This window comes from Panthera onca, chromosome B4, assembly GCF_046562875.1.
Source record: "Panthera onca isolate mPanOnc1 chromosome B4, mPanOnc1 haplotype 2, whole genome shotgun sequence".
NCBI classification, from domain to species: Eukaryota; Metazoa; Chordata; class Mammalia; order Carnivora; family Felidae; genus Panthera; species Panthera onca.
The window spans coordinates 111,103,792-111,120,183 of NC_138345.1; the positions used below are offsets into that span (position 1 = coordinate 111,103,792).

Consider the following 16,392-nt stretch of genomic DNA (forward strand, 5'->3'; position numbering starts at 1 on the left):
TTGTCACTGCCAAGCCTCAAGTTGTCTGTCCGTTGATTTGCTCCCTAATCATGGCTGGGCATTTAATATGCTCAGCATTAGGCTCAGTCCTGCGGCCACATGATGAGTAAGGCCCCAGTCACTGCCCTAACGGAGGTCACAGTCCACACACACAAAAATAGCCTAATAAAATGTGATAAGGGCAATGGTTGAGACAGGCACACGGAAACGCAAAGACATTCATCCTCTTGGGTGTCAGAAGGTTTCCTGAAAAAGCTGATGTTAGAGTTGGGTCTCCCAGGATAGGTAGAAGTTGCGCAGGTAAAGGAAGGTGGGGAGAAGCAAGAGGAAGGCAGGCCAGAGACAGGCAGGGCAGGCCCTGTGTGCCGTGTCGCGCGTGGGTATATTAGTCATCTCCTTGCTGATGAGATGTCCTCTGAATTTGGGTTCTTTGCGTACAATTGAATTATAAGCTCTTCTGGGGACCATAGTCCCTACTTAGTTTGCCTTCTTCCCCACAGGTCTGCTCTTGGCCCTACTGTTTTCTAAAACACTAAAGAGTGTGCTCCTCCATCCTGGGCAACACTGCCCACTCTCTGCTCACCTCCTGCGCATTCTGTCCCCCAGCGCCGGCAAGACCGTGTGGCCGTGGAAAGATGCGTCAGGCTCTCAGCTGCAACCTAAGACCCAGGAAGACATGCATGTCTGTGACTCAAAGCAAGTATGTGCTGCTTACATGGAGGGACCATCCAAACCACTTAGCCCGAAATTCCGCAGCCCTCATTAGATGCCTACATCTTTCCGCTCTTTCATATTCTTAGCCTTTGTGATAATTTACATTCTATATTCAAAACCTCTGCCCCAATAATTCTATTATAAGTTCATTGGGCAATTAAAAACATGTACTGAGCAAGTATGGAAAAGAAGTTTGAATCATCCTGCAGAAGCCAAGCGATCGTTGTTTAAAAGTGGGATCTTAAAAGCCCCCTTTTATTGATAGGATTGCTGGCTACCTCAAGAATTGCAAGTGTTGGGTGGTCGCTGTTGTCTCTTGATCCACTTGATTTTATCTAAAGCTAGAAATAGGGGGCACACAGGCCGGTGTTTTACAAACCTTTGAGAGCTTTGTGGAGTCCCTCTGCTTCACAGCAGGCAGACTGGATGCCTGAGACTGACATGGGGGCGTGGGCTGTGTGCATTGCTCTGGCTGTGCGTTTGGCCTCTTGGTAAAAAGACCGCCACATTCCAAGATGGCAAAATTGCCTCTGTTGTGGATGGTTAAATCCTAACCCCTTTTCCCACTGCCTGGGGTCAGGGGTGGAGGAGAGACAGAGGCAGAACAACAACAACAACAGGGCAAACTCGGTAGAAAAAAAAAATGGAGAGAGAAAGCACCAAACAAGTTTTACAGGCTTTGCTGCTCCAACACTGTCATTTCAAGGTCATGGCTTTGGAATGACAGAGGCGGCAGCTTTCCAGCCCAGCACTCCTGGATGCAAACAGCCAGGATCTAGCTTGCCTCTGGAGACAAAAAAAAATCCTGGAACTTGGAGGCAGGTGGGGAATTTTGGCCACTGACACCAGAGTTTCTGGGATGACCGAATGCTGCTTGGAAACCTTTGTTTCTCATGGCCCACTAGCAAGGCCCAAGTCATATAGTGTGAAAATTAAACGAATGGCTGGTTTAAAATTCCCCAGCCAGCCTTTCCAAACCTGGGTGATCTTCTAACAAGCAGACACTTCACGCAGGAGGCGGTTAAATAAAGCCACGTGCCAACCAAGGCCTGCATCGATGAGCGGGAGAAAGGCACATAGTATTTCCTTACCCAGTTAAACTGCACGTGCCCAGGGAAAGTCATCCATTTCAAGCACATTAGAACGTGTTTGTGAGGGGCGCCTGGGTGGCTCCATTGGTTAAGCATCCGACTCTTGATTTTGGCTCGGGTCACAATCTCATGTGCGCGAGACTGAGACCCTCACATCGAGCTCTGCGCTGTCAGCATGGAGAATGTTTGGGATTCTTTCTCTCCCTCTCTCTGCCCCTCCCCTGCTCTCTCTCTCAAAATAAATAAACAAAACTTAAAAAAAAAGAACCTGTATGTGAACCCTCTGGCAAAGCAAATAATGCTTCCTGATTGGCTTTTGCTCCAAGCCTCAGTGTCCTTATTAGTATATCAGAGATGTTAACACCTAACTCAATAACACAGTTAGGAGACTGCACAAGATAAGATTTTCAAGCCCTCCCCTCCGTAGGCACCTAAGGGTGATTTGCTTCTACATTTTCTCTACTATTCTGACTCTTACTGCTCTTACCCTCTTGGCAGCTGATTGTATAACAAACTCAGGGCACTTTGTTCATCTTTTGTCACCCAGAAGGTTCTCAGAACTCACTGGGGACAGGAACCACGTCAGATGCGCTTCCCACCGAGGACAGCACCAAGTAGAGAGACCGTAGGTGCGGGGCAGATACGCTTCTATACCCACAACGAATCTCTTCCCTCTTGTGTGACTTTTCAAAAACATGCAAAGGTTGGCGAAGATGAGGAGAATAAAGGCAAGAGGAATGTAGATGAAGTTAAATTTCCTTACACCTTGCAGCCCACTGATGAATACCTGAGACGTGCAGGGTGATATTCCTCAAGGGACTCAAGCTTGCCCTCATGTTAATGCTTCGCTAGAGACCCAAAGCAACCTTAGCCTGACAGTAGCCAGACCTCCAGGATCCTGGAAGTCTTCTTTAACATATGGAAATCCCTTTAGAGACTTCCATTATCTCTACCCACCCTCCCCCCACCTCCACGCTTAAAAATATATAAGCAGTCGCAGCCCACAGTCCCAGTGCAGCTCTTTCTGCCCACGGGCTCTGCCCCTGTGCTGTAATAAAAGCACCTTTCTGCACCCTAAAATGTCTCAAGAATTCTTTCTTGACTGTTGTGCTCAACAACCCCGTATCACTTGATTTCCAATACTCCCACCACCTTTCCCCACATTTAAAGGCAGCAGGGCAACAGGAACGTAACTAGAAGGAGAAAAGCATTTCTTAACATGTGCTGATTTATTTAGAGGGTAACGCCTTTATCTCCCAACCAGGATAGCATTACCAGAAAAATTACCCTCTAAATGGCCTTTTACGTTCAGTCCCAGCAAAATGTAAGTTCAAAGCAATTATCTGGCCAAAAGGGCATGTTACAGATAACTCCCCAGCTTTGCTCTCTAATCTTTTGCAAAATACCAGTACCCTTGCAGCTGCCTTATTGACACCAGTCAACCCCCAGGCAAGGAATGTCTGAGGACACTTGGACTTCTACAGACAGATGACCCCTCTAGACATACAGAAGGACATTCGAGATTGCCACGTCTTTCATTTCACAGATGAGTAAGCGGAAGCCAGAGAAGTTATGTTTTGCCCAAGATCACAGGCTAGTTGGAGGTTGAGCCAGATAAAAAACACAAAAACAAAAACAAAAACCATGGCCAGGGGTTTCTGGCCCAACTGATTGGTTCAATAAATGTTGATTAAATGTCTACAATGTGCTTAATATGTTGAAGAAAGAGACATGCATGACAAGATCCTTGTACTCAGGGGTCATATAGTCTAAGAGGGGGTAAGAGACAAGAGAAACAGCCAATTATACAACAATGGAGTCATGGATGTAAGGGGTCCTAGGAGGGCCAGGTGAGAAGAGTGAGGCACTCGGTTGGGGCTCAAAATTCAAGGGACCCCAAAGCCTCAGTAACCAAGATAAAGACTCTTATCATGCTAAAATTTGCTTCTGACTCCAGTGTGGAACAACAAACACCATTGCTGCTCCTCTGTTTACCATGTTAATATTTTGCTCATTGTGGATTTTTGGCATCAGTGACGGTTGTTTAAAATATTACGTTCAGATATTCTTTATTTTGATGACTGAGTTTTTCTGGTTCCCCCCTCTGGAATTCTGCACCTTTAGACAAGAGCCTCATTCTAGTTTCCAGGGGAGTCTAATGGAGGCTGAGTGGGGAAGGGAGGAAAAGAAGGGTCCTTTAGGGGAGTTCCAGCAGAGGTATGAGGTTTCCAGATTCTGTTTCCTTGAGAACTACATGTTCAAAGAGAGCCCCATCAGGGGAGAGGTAGGACGTTTTCGGCCAGAGCAGCTCAGTTTGGACCTGTTCCGTTTGCTAACATTTTGTGTAAGGGCTGGTCAAATTCCTAATTTGATAGAAAGGGATTCTTAGGTCTAAAAGCTGAAAAGTTCAGGGGCCCCTGGGTGGCTCAGTAGGTTAAGCGTCATACTTCAGCTCAGGTCATTATCTTGCAGTCCCTGATCTTGTTGATCCCCGCTGACAGCTCAGAGCCCGGAGCCTGCTTCGGATTCTTTGTCTCCATCTCTCTCTGCCCCTCCCCATTTGCTCTCTGTCTCTCTCTCTCTCTCAAAAACAAATAAACATTCAAACAAATAAAAGGAAAATAAAAGCTGAAAAGCTCTTACAGCAGCGAGAAAATATTCGATTCAAATACATAAGGCCTATCACATGTGACACAGGGCCCAAGCGAGGGGCTGAAAGACAGAGTAGACACATGGATCAGGCAAGCATCAGCCCGGAGGAGAGACAGAGTGTGCAGAGCACATGGGATGCTGACTGACTCACCAGAGTCGCCCTGGGTGGCAGAGGTCAGCTGTGGCACTCCTCCCAGGTTCCTTCTATAGCGCCTGTTAGCAGACTTGCTCGACAGACACGTCTGGTCATTTTACTGGACCAAATGGTTTGCATCCCCTTATTTGTCCACCAAAGAGAGGCTCTAAAAAGATAATTCAAAAAAAAATTGGCTATCACAACAGAAAGTCTGCGATCCTTAGACAAATGCTGACTGGATCACGAGGGGGAACGACAGAGCCCTTAGAAACGATTCCTAAAACTAAATCAGGTATAATGCAGCCAGATTTGGGGTGGGGGGGCACCACATTCCACAACTCCGGGGGGGGGGGGTGACTTCTCAGTGGAGTCTGTGTGAATGGCTCCCCCTGGAGTCATGCTATCCACAGTTGACGATACAGGGCCGCTCTCATTTATGACGGCTGCCTAGATATCCCCTAGGAGATAATGTGTCCACATTTGGCTAATTCGTGCATCCTAATTCAAACCATTTGGTTCTTTCGGTTTTAGTAAGCTAGAGTCTCAAATTCTGAAAAAATTCTTGAGCAAGACTGTTCGATTTTCACTCTTGGATCCCTGGAATCATTAGGGAAGAAGGAAGTACGTATGCATAGCGACAAGCAATCAAAGTGACTTGGAAATCCAGGAAGTCACTAAAAGTAGTCAGCTAAGAAAGATTTCAAGGTCAGAGTCAAACTTCTTATACTGCTTGGGTTTTAAACACAACAAATTTGATAAGATCAAGTTTCGGGGGAGAAGATGTAAAAACGGACTCTCATAAACTCCCAGCAAGATTGGTATTTCTCAAAGGCTATGTGGGGCTATGCGTTTAAAATTTAAATTATATGCGTACCAATGATTTTAAAGCAGGTTCTAAAACTACGTCTACAGTGACCCCACCAAAAGTACATATAAATACAGGAAAAGAATGTGTTTATATGCATTTAAATGATGGTTCTCCAGGGGCATGTGGGTGGCTCAGTCAATTAAGCATCCCACTCTTGATTTTGACTCAGCGCTTGATCTCACGAACCGTGAGACCATGACCTGAGCCAGGCTCTATGCCTAGGATTCTCTCTCCCTCTCTCTCTGCCCCTCTCCCACTTGTGCACATATATGCACTCTCTTGCTCTCCCTCAAATAAATAAACTTTTTTTTTTAAAGATGGTTCTCTGGGTAGTGTGGTGATGGGTGATTTTTCCCCCAGCTTTACTGAGGTACAATTGACCTAAAATATCGTATAAATATAAGGTGTACAATGTGTGGATTTGATACACTAATATATTGCAAAATAATTACCACCAGAACTTGAACTAACAACCACCGTGTTACATAATTACCATTTCTTTTGGGGGGGGGGGTGGTGAGAACATTCAAGATCTATTAGCAACTTTCAAGGATACAAATACAGTATTATTAGCTATAATCACCAGGCTACACATCTGATACCCAGAACTTATAACTGGAAGCTTATATCCTTTGACAGACATTTCCCCATTTTCCCCACACACTAGCCCCTAGTAACTACCCTCTACTCCTTCTTCGATCAGCACTTTTAGATTTCACTTATAAGTGATATCATCTGGTATCTGTCTTTCTCTATCGGACTTACATCACTTAGCATATGCCTTCAAGATCTATCCCTATTGTCAAAGATGGCAGGATTTCCTTCTTCCTAATGGCTGAATAATAGGCCATTTTTTATTTATGGGTGTGTCTCACACCCCAATTCTCTTATTTTACTTTTCTATTTTCTAAAAATGTGTTCACTCAACATTTATTCAGCACCTGTCACTTGCAAGGGGCTGTTCCAGGTAGAGGAGATACAGTGGCCAAAATCATGGCATTTAGATTCTAATTGGGGGGGGGGGGTGTCTAGGCAACAAAGGAAACACATAAAATGTGTAGTTACATGGAGAAAATAAAGTAGAGAAGCACATCAGGAGTACTGGGGAGGGGGTGGCTCAAGAAAGGCCTCAGAGAAAGGTGATATAAAGGTGATATTTAAGCAAAGGCTGAAAGGAAGAGACAGAGTCAGCCTTTTGGTGTCCGTGGAGAATGCGTTCCATGCAGAAGAAATGACATTGCAAAGGCCCCGAGTGGGAGGAGAGTAAATAAAGCAGGGGAAGCAACAGGACCTGAGGTTAGAAAGGCAAGGGGACCGATTATGTGAGATTCAAAGATCTTTACAAGAAGTTTGCTTTTACTCAGAGATGGAAAGCTACTGTCTGATTTTGAGCAGAAGACTTACAGTATCTGGCACATTCTTCAATGGTATCACTCTGGTGGTGTAGTGGATCAAGGGTAGAAACAAGACCAGTCGTGAAGATATTTCAATAATCCAGGCAAGATGTTCTGGTGGCTCAGACTAGAGTGATGGTGACTGCGGTACAGGACTGGATATATGCTGACAGTGTGGCCAACAGGATTTGCAAGTTTGAGAGACAAGGAGAGATCAAGGAAGGTTCCAAGGTTTCTGGCCTAGTGGGAGTTGCCATTGACTGAGGTAAGGACATCTGTAAGAGGAGCAGATTGGGACGAAGTTGTGCACATGTCAGTTGTGAACATGTTATATTTGCAATGTCAAGGGGTGGTGGGATTTGGAGTCTGGGGGGAAAGCAAGAGAAGGAGCCTGGGCCTGGAGTTACATTTGTGTTTGTCAGCATGTCTATGATGTTAAGGCCACGACACTGGAGACTGGGTTTAAACAGTGAAGCGATATCCAAACCCTGCCTCCTGGGAGGCCAATTCCTGTGCAAGAGAAGGGAGGGCAGGGCTTGTGGCCATATTGGAAGGTGGATGGATATAGTAGTGGGGATAGTAGAAATGGTCTGGTTACATCTATTTCTTACTGAAATAAGAAGCAAGTATTGAGAAGATAAACAGGGAGGGTGCCCCTGGGTGGCTCAGACAGTTGAGCGTTTGACTTCAGTTCAGGTCATGATCTCACAGTTCCTGAGTTCGAGCCCTGTGTCGGGCTCTGTCTTTGCTGACAGCTCAGAGCCTGGAGACTGCTTCACATTCTGTGTCTCCCTCTCTCTGTCCCTCCCCTGTTGGTGCTCTGTCTCTCTCTCAAAAATAAATTTTTTTTTTTTTTTAATTTTTTTTTCAACGTTTTTTATTTTTTTATTTTTGGGACAGAGAGAGACAGAGCATGAACGGGGGAGGGGCAGAGAGAGAGGGAGACACAGAATCGGAAACAGGCTCCAGGCTCCGAGCCATCAGCCCAGAGCCTGACGCGGGGCTCGAACTCACGGACCGCGAGATCGTGACCTGGCTGAAGTCGGACGCTTAACCGACTGCGCCACCCAGGCGCCCCTCAAAAATAAATTTAAAAAAAAAAAGAAGAAGATAAATAGGAATTAGTTAAGGACAAAAAAAGAAAGAAAGCTTAGATATGCATTAACTTTCACTTGGCAACATCACTTCCAGGAATTTTTGTTAAGAAAATGATTGGGGGTTGGGCAGGGAGGGGGGTTTCCTGTTTGGCTCAGTCTGTAGAGCATGCGACTCTTGATCTTGGGGTCATGAATTTAAGCCCCATGTTGGGGGTAGAGTTTATTTACAAGAAAGAAAGAAAGAAAGAAAGAAAGAAAGAAAGAAAGAAAGAGAAAGAAAAGAAAAGAAGGAAAGAAAGAAGGAAAGAAAGAAAGAGAAAAGAAAAAGAAAATGATCAAGGGGGCACCTGGGTGGCTTAGTTGGTTGGGCGTCAAACTCTTGATTTCAGCTCAGGTCATGATCTCACAGTTCATGGGTTCGAGCTCCAGGCTGACAGTGTGGAGCCTGCTTTGGATTCTCTCCCTCCCTCTCTCTCTCTGTTCTTCCCCCACTCTCTCTCTCTCAAAATAAATAAATAAAATTAAAGGAGAAAAAAGAAGAAAAATGACCAAGAAATCTTGCCAGGGCTGTTTATAAGAGTAAGAAATAACAATCTAGGAGACTCACAGTAGCAGATTGGTTATATTTAACAATTAATTAATGCAGCCTTTCCAAGGTATACATTGATATCAAAAGCTATTGACCATATATTTAAAAGAAAAGGAAAGTTTTCATGTTTGTAAAAAAAATTTATTTGTATATACCTATCTATATGTATCTACATGTTTAAAATAGATAATTCTCACCACATTGGATTCTTGATTACCAATTCTTTTTGTTGACTATGTTTTGTGATTTTTCTCTGATGAGCACAATGAGAAATTTGCAACGAGAAAACAACACAAGAATATGCTCAATGTTTCTGTGGCAACTTTAGTTTTTTTGTGATTCTCAAGATGTCCTGCAGCGTCAGCCCCTCTGAGCTTCCTTACATGTAAAGCAAACCCTGGTAAAGTCACAGGTGGCTACATTCTTACCTACACTCCCCGGTCAGCCACACTATTCCCACTAAAAGCACCGCAACTAAAATTAATGGGATATTTTTATCTATATGATAATTTCCTTTAAAATACTTTTGTACAGGGCAGCCTGGGTGGCTCAGTTGGTTAAGCATCTGACTTCAGCTCGGGTCATGATCTCACTGTTTGTGAGTTCAAGCCCCGCATCGGGCTCTGTGCTGCTGACAGCTCAGAGCCTGGAGACTGTTTTGGATTCTCTGTCTCCGTCTCTCTCTGACCCTCCCCTGCTGGTGTGCTCTCCCCTCCTCTCAAAAATAAATAAATAACATTTAAAAAATTAAAAAAATAAAAAATAAACAAAACAAAATAAAACAAAATAAAATACTTTAGTATAGGTCCTTTGTGTGGGGGCATTAACTCTAATCAACAATGCAAGGGGTGACTAATTAGCATGTGGAGAGTCTGGATCGAAATCAACACCATATGCTTGGTTCTAGCACAGAGAGTATACTTACATGAATCGATACCTATGGGTAGTTAATTGACATAAGATGTTAGAAACACTGTTTATGGTGAAATTGTGAGTTAGCAGTGGTGAAACAGGACCCATTGACCTTGCACGGGCCATGTGCTCATGGCCACACCCACTCAGATCTGGGTCTTTCAGCCCTGGGTCCCTCCACTCGATGGAGGACCCTCTTGCCTCATCTAACTCAAATGTCACCTATACAATCCTATGAGTATGTCAGCAGGTCTGCATCAAGTAAGATGGTTTTCTGGTAAGATGCTGGTTGACGTGCCTAGTAGCAGAGAGGGAGCTGTCCAAAGCCATGAGTGTTCATGCCTGCCTGCTTGCCAGCTAAAATGTGTGCATATGTTTGCTTGTTTGAAGGAAACTCTACTCCCAGTGTGGGACTTGAACTCATGACTACCAAGATCAGGAGTCGCACGCTCTCCCTACTAAGCCAGCCAGGTGCCCCTGTGTGCATATGTCTGACCTATTTGCTCTGTGACTTGCTTGGATCATGACATACCAACTAGTTTGGGTCAAATAATGCCCACTGGCTTGTTAGAAGAAACTGCAGTTTACCAGGAAGTACCTCATAGTGTTTTCCTCTTCTTTTTTTAGTCTTTGTTTATTTTTGAGAGACAGAGTGTGAAAGGGGGAGGGGCAAGGAGAGGGAGACACAGAATCAGAAGCAGGCTCCAGGCTCTGAGCTGTCAGCACAGAGCCTGACGCAGGGCTTGAACTCACAAACCGTGAGATCATGACCTGAGCTGAAGTCGGACGTTTAACTGACTGAGCCACCCAGGCGCCCTAACCAGGAAGCACCTCATAATCTCCGCTGACCAGATTGATTTAGGCCATTTGTTACAAATAGAAATAATCATATCATTTAATACATGTAATGGACATTTTCTCAGTAATATATAAGGTGGATGTATACGCATATTTAGAGAATTTTACTACTTTTTTTTGACTTGATGTATGCAATTTAAGTTTAAAACAATTTTTTAATGTTGATTTATTTTTGAGAGATAGAGTGAAAGCGGGGGGAGGAGCAGAGAAAGAGGGAGACACAGAACCTGAAGCAGGCTTCAGGCCCTGAGCCGTCAGCACAGAGCCCAACGCGGGGCTCGAACCCATGAACCATGAGATCATGACCTGAGCTGAAGTTGGACGCCTGAGCCACCCAGGCCCCCCGCAGAATTTAAGTTTTAAAAGTGTGCTGCCTATGACATAGCTTTAAGACAACCCTTAGTCATCCCTCTTTTAACCAGATTGCTGTCCCAGACTCCTGCTCTATAGGGATTCTGGCACTTCCCCCGCCCCCACAGGGGATTCTGAGTACTCTTTAGAGGGCCATCTGCCTTGTTTCCACAATGTGCCACTTACCTTTGAAACAGCTGCTCCAGAATTCAAATTTCCAGCCCCAAGTTGTCATTTCTCTGATCCATTTGCTACTTCTGCACTATTAATGTTTGGATTATACTAGATAAATTTGGAGGTTAAAATTGATTCATGCAAATGGATGACTGAATAAGCAATAAAAACATGACCTGGAATAATCTCATGGTCGATATGGCAAAAACATGCTTTATAATCTGTTTAACAGCAAACTTGATACTTCCTGAATGTGTCAACCATCACGCACCCTTTTTTGTTAACAGGGAGAAAAAGGAAAACCATATTTTTCTTCTCAATCACACTCAAGGAAATTGTTAAATGAGAAAATCTGGTTGTCCTCAGTAATACACTTTCTTATGCTTTTCTTTTCATCCTGTCTTTTAAAAAATCATCTCCTTGTGCAAGACTGGAGCAAAGACAACTCTCATACTTGGAATGGTAGCATTTAACCTCATTTGTTATTTGAAATATACCTGCCTGATTCTGACCAGAAATCCAAATGAGCATTGCCAATAATGGGACAGGCTGACATTATGTTCCTTTAGTATGACACACAGAGAGGAACACAGCACCGCTTCCATGATATTCCTGGCAAAATGCATATACTATCAGAAAGAAACATCATACAAGCCCATCCTGAGGGAAATTCTACAAAACAACCAGTGCGAGGTCTGCAAGAATATTGAGGTCATAAAAGATAAGGAAAGACTGAAGAATACCAAAGAGACATCAAAAGTAAATGTGACACATTATCCTGGATTGGGTCTAGAAAGAGAAGAAACAATTTTTTTTTTTCTGTACATAACAGAACAACAGGTGAAATTTGAATGGGGTGGGTGGATTGCATGGTGATACTGTATAAATGTCAACTTCCTTCTTTTGATGGCTGGACTAAGATTATGTAGGAAAATGTCCTTGTCTCCTAGTAAATACACATTGACATTTCTAATTGGAAGTTTCTAGTGTGACATTTCGTGTCTGCAACTTTTAATTATTTCAGGAAAAGAAATAGATGGGGGGAGGGAGAGAGAGATGATAGATGACACAGATGGATAGAAAATGGATGGGTGGATGGATAAATAGCTGATAGGTAGATATGAATGAATAGATATATAAAGAATGATAGATATATAGATGTTGATAAAGCAAAAGTGGCAAGGTATTAGCAATTGGGAAACTGGGGTAAAAAGGTATATGGCTTGGTGTTCCTGGGTGGCTCAGTCAGTTAAGCGTCTGACTCTTGATTTTGGCTCAAGTCATGATCTTACGGTTCGTGAGATTGAGCCGCACATCGGGCTCTGCACTGACAGTGCAGGACCTGCTTGGGATTCTCTCTCTCCCTCTCTGTCTGTCTCTCAAAATAAATAAATAAAAACTTTTAAAAAACTGAAAAAAAAAAAAAAAAGGAATATGGCATCAGGGCACCTGGCTGGCTCAGTTGGTGGACCATGCAACTCTTGATCTCTTGATCTCAGGGTAAATAAAAATCTTTTTAAAAAAAGTATATGGCTTCATATTATTTTCAACTTTTGAAATTATTTTAAAACAAAAAGTAAAAAAGAAAAGAAATATTAAAGAGTTTTATAAGGCAACAGCCATTAGGTTATTTGCCATTAGTCTTTTGATTATTTTTTAAGCTTTTAATAAAATTTTTGTTAACATGTATTCATTTTTGAGATTGAGAGAGGCAGAGCATGAGCAGGGAAGGGGCAGAGAGAGAGACACAGAATCTGAAGCAGGCTCCAGGCTCTGAGCTGTCAGCACAGAGCCTGACACGGGGCTCGAACTAACAGACCATGAGATCATGACCTGAGCTGAAGTCGGACGCCCAACTCACTGAGCCACCCAGGTGCCCCAATTTTTTAAGCTGTTTTAGAAGTTTATCTATTTATCTTGAGAGCGACAGAGAGCATGCGAGTGTGGGGGGGGGGGGCGGGTGGGGAGGGTGGCGAGGAGCAGAGAGAGAGAGGGAGAGAAGGAGAATCCCAAGCAGGTTCCACACAGTCAGTACACAGAGCCCGATGCGGGGCTCAAACTCACAAAACCATGTGATCATGACCTGAGACAAAATCAGGAGTTGGACATTTGACCAACTGAGCCAGCCAGGTGCCCCAGCATCATTACTCTTAAAATAAGAATGTTCACTATCACCATAAAACATGGCATATATCTCCATCTATGTTATTATATAGAAGATACAGATGGACAGCATCTATCTCTATCTGTCTTGTATATGTACATGTGTATAATTTGCCTGGGATTCTGCAGATCTGCTGAATCAGAACACGGGGGCGCTCCGAGGGTGACGATGGCTTACAGCCAGCATGGCACATCACCCTTGAAGCAAGTCTTGTCAGCTTCTGCTTCCTGTCTTCTCTCGTGTCCTATTTCTCTCCCTAAGGTGTAAGCGCCTGATGATGAATGGCTCAGGAGAGCTTCCCAAACTGTGTTCCTCAAAACACTAATGTGTCCTCAGAAAACAAAGGAAAATGAAACCAGAAACTCCATCTGGTCTCAGGTCATGATCTCGCAGGTCATGAATTCAAGCTCCGCGTCAGGCTCTGTGCTGACAGCTCAGAGCCTGGAGCCTGCTTCAGATTCTCTCTCTCTCTCTCTCTCTCTCTCTCTCTCTCTCTCTCTTTCTGCCTCTCTTCCACTCGTACTCTCTCTCTCTCTCAAAAATAAACAAAACATTAAAAAATAAAAATAAATAGGTTTTTTTTTTGAAGTTTAGTTGACAAACTTTCTGGACATTTATAATACGGATTCATTTATAAATGTTTTACAAACGATTGCCTTCTGGGTAATTGGATATTTTGCAAACATTTTTGGCCATGGAATGCTCCCCCTCCCTTTTAACGGTGATCACATAACATCCAGTGACACTTGTGTCTCTCCTGGCTTCCTTACTCCCAAGGGTGTGCACACCATTCAGGATGTTGAAGAGAACCACCTAAAGGTGGCTGGGCTTCAGACAGGACTCGGCACAGGACATCTGTGGTTCTCACAGCTCTGCCTTCTTGCATGTGTCCCTTTTATCCACAGGGTGACTTCCGTTGTGCGAACTGTGCAATTTCAAAGTACCATGAGTGGCACCTGGGTCTGATGCTCCTCCCTTCAGAGTCAGGCGAAGAATAGATCGTACATGTCCTGCTCAGACTGGCCCCGATCCATCCCCAGATCTAGGGAAACCATCCACGGCTCACCCTGTGGCTGTGAGGGTCCCTCTCACATCTGGTGGCTGCACAAAGGATAGGTGGATAGGATGGATGTTTGGCGGAGGGTACCAGAATGTTCTCTGCTGTCAGCGCAGAGCCTGATGTGGGGCTCGAACTCACCAGCCATGAGATCATGACCTGAACCCGAAATCGAGAGTCGGCCGCCTAGCTGACGGAGCCCCCCAGGCGCCCCCGCAAAGTGGACTTCAGACAGCAGAGAACTGAGGGCATTGCGCCTGGCTCAGGTACACCTCTCCTTACACGGAGCCTCCCAGAAGCTCACCGGCTCCTCAGGTGGCTCTATACCTCAGGTCAGCCTGTCCCTGGGTGGGAAGAAGGGGCCGCTGTGTGTGGTCCCCTCCTCCCCAGTCTGGAGCTCGAGGGCGGCCGCAGACCTGCCACCCCAGCTGCTGCTCCCCGAGGAAAGGATAAGCATGGCAGTGCATTGAGTTGCCTTGTCCATTGTTTTTTCCTCTCTTTATTCCTGTGCTTTCCCACCATTGAGTGTGTCTTTCTCCTTGGGGCCACCCAGATTTCCTCCAGCCCTGGCCTCTAGGAGCACACCTATTCAGGACACTTCTGAAAAGACCACTGAACACAGATTGCTCGCCAGTCCCACAGCCCCCCCCCCCCCCCATTGAATTCCAAAGGTTATTTTCTTTAAGCCTTCATCTCGACCTTTTGCCTCATAATTTTGAAGTAAAATCCTTCTCGAGACAGGTCCTCACCAAGTGCTAAGAACTAAACAATGAGGCATTATTCCACTAGCGGTGGTTTCCAAATAGCATTGGCGAAGTCGAGTGTGTGTAAGTGACTTAGCAGGGGTCAGCCAGGCTGCAGCGGAGGAGACTCGAGTGGGAGGTAAACCTCCGAGCTTTAGCCTGAGCTAATGCAAGCGAGGAACAGAAAATTAACAGAGGTCGAGTTTTCCTTCTTTTCTTGTGAACTCGTTACCGTCACAAGTCCAGTGCTTTCATGTAACTCTAGCTGGCTCTGAAGGTGGGCCATCCCTCATTCATCACTCAAAGGACGTGACAACTTCCAGGGCTCAGGCCTGCTCACTGTAGGACGGCGCCCGGCGCCCGACCCACGACAGATGCCCAGTGAGGTGTTCTCTCTCCGCTTCCTTCCTCCTCTGTCTTCCTTGACCCAAAGCGCTGCCCCAGAAGAAAAGATCCAAGCAATCACCGAAAATTAATAGCAAGTGACTCCAGCTGCTCTCCTGTTACCCTTCTTACAATCATCAGTGCCTTATAATTAGGTCACTACCTAATTCATCGGATAAATTACTATATACACATGTACTTTTAATGTGAGCTCTTCGACAGCTCAGTTCAAAATAGTGACAAGAGCTGAGAACCTCGGGCTTTCTCCTCACCATCAAGTGCTTGCTCCTCTCTTAAGTCAACCCAAAAGGTGAATTGGGTTTGAGAGTTTTTAGGGTCACTTTGGGGTACAAGTGATCCTGTAAAGCCTACAGTTTGTCAAATATCTGCCTCAGAGAAGAGTCAGAGCCTTGCAGTTCTGAAAGTCTCTTGAGGCTCGAGATTCTTCAAGGCCACGTTAGACATGGGAGACTCCTCTGGTCCCAGAATTCCTTCTGCATTTACCAGTTCAGCTGATGCAAACCACAGGTTGACAGAGTCTCAGGGTGGGAAATGATCTTCAATGCACTGTTCTCTATTCTAAGCTACACATTCCCTGCCAAGTGGTAATCTAGCCTTCTCTAAAACATCTCCAGGAAGAAACTACTCTCTATTTCTTTTTTTCTTAATTGTTTTTAATGTTTATTTATTTTTGAGACAGAGAGAGACAGTGTGTGAGTGGGGAAGGGGCAGAGAGAGAGAGGGAGGGAGATGCAGAATCCGAAGCAGGCTCCAGGCTGTGAGCTGTCAGCCCAGAGCCTGAAGCGGGGCTCGAACTCGTGCACCTTGAGATCATGACCTGAGCCAAAGTCGGATGCTCAACTGACTGAGCCACCCAGGTGCCCCGGAACTACTCTCCATTTCTAAAGGAAGTCCATCTTGCTTTCAGATAGTACTGATTGTTTGAAAGTATTCCTTGGATCTGGTTAAAGTCTACTTTTCTATAGTTTCTACCTCCTTCCACTTCCTGAAATAATTTTTTAAATATCCAGAGTTTCTATGTAGCCAATACATAAGTTTCAAATACCTAGAGCCTGCTAGCTCCTACAGAAGAGCTATGGTTGAGCAGGTGGGCTTGCCGTGTTCCCCCATTCCCAGCCACGGGGAGCAACATACTTCCTTGTACCGAAGTGGCCATGGTCTGTGCGCCTCCACAGTTCTGGTCTACC

At 44.8% G+C, this 16,392-nt stretch overlaps 1 long non-coding RNA gene across 7 annotated transcripts in view; it reads left to right on the forward strand.

Moving 5' to 3' along the window:
* LOC144616881 (uncharacterized) overlaps positions 1–16,392 on the forward strand; it is a 66,337-nt gene that overhangs the window by 35,697 nt on the left and 14,248 nt on the right. For 2 of the 7 annotated variants that reach the window (XR_014137967.1, XR_013556692.2), the window contains one exon: positions 607–791. The exons of 3 other annotated variants lie outside the window; for them this stretch is intronic. This is a non-coding gene — a long non-coding RNA (uncharacterized LOC144616881). Of the gene's footprint in view, positions 1–606; positions 792–2,352; positions 2,849–16,392 lie in introns of those variants that run through there. 2 more of the 7 variants (XR_014137966.1, XR_014137968.1) reach the window with 2 other exon arrangements.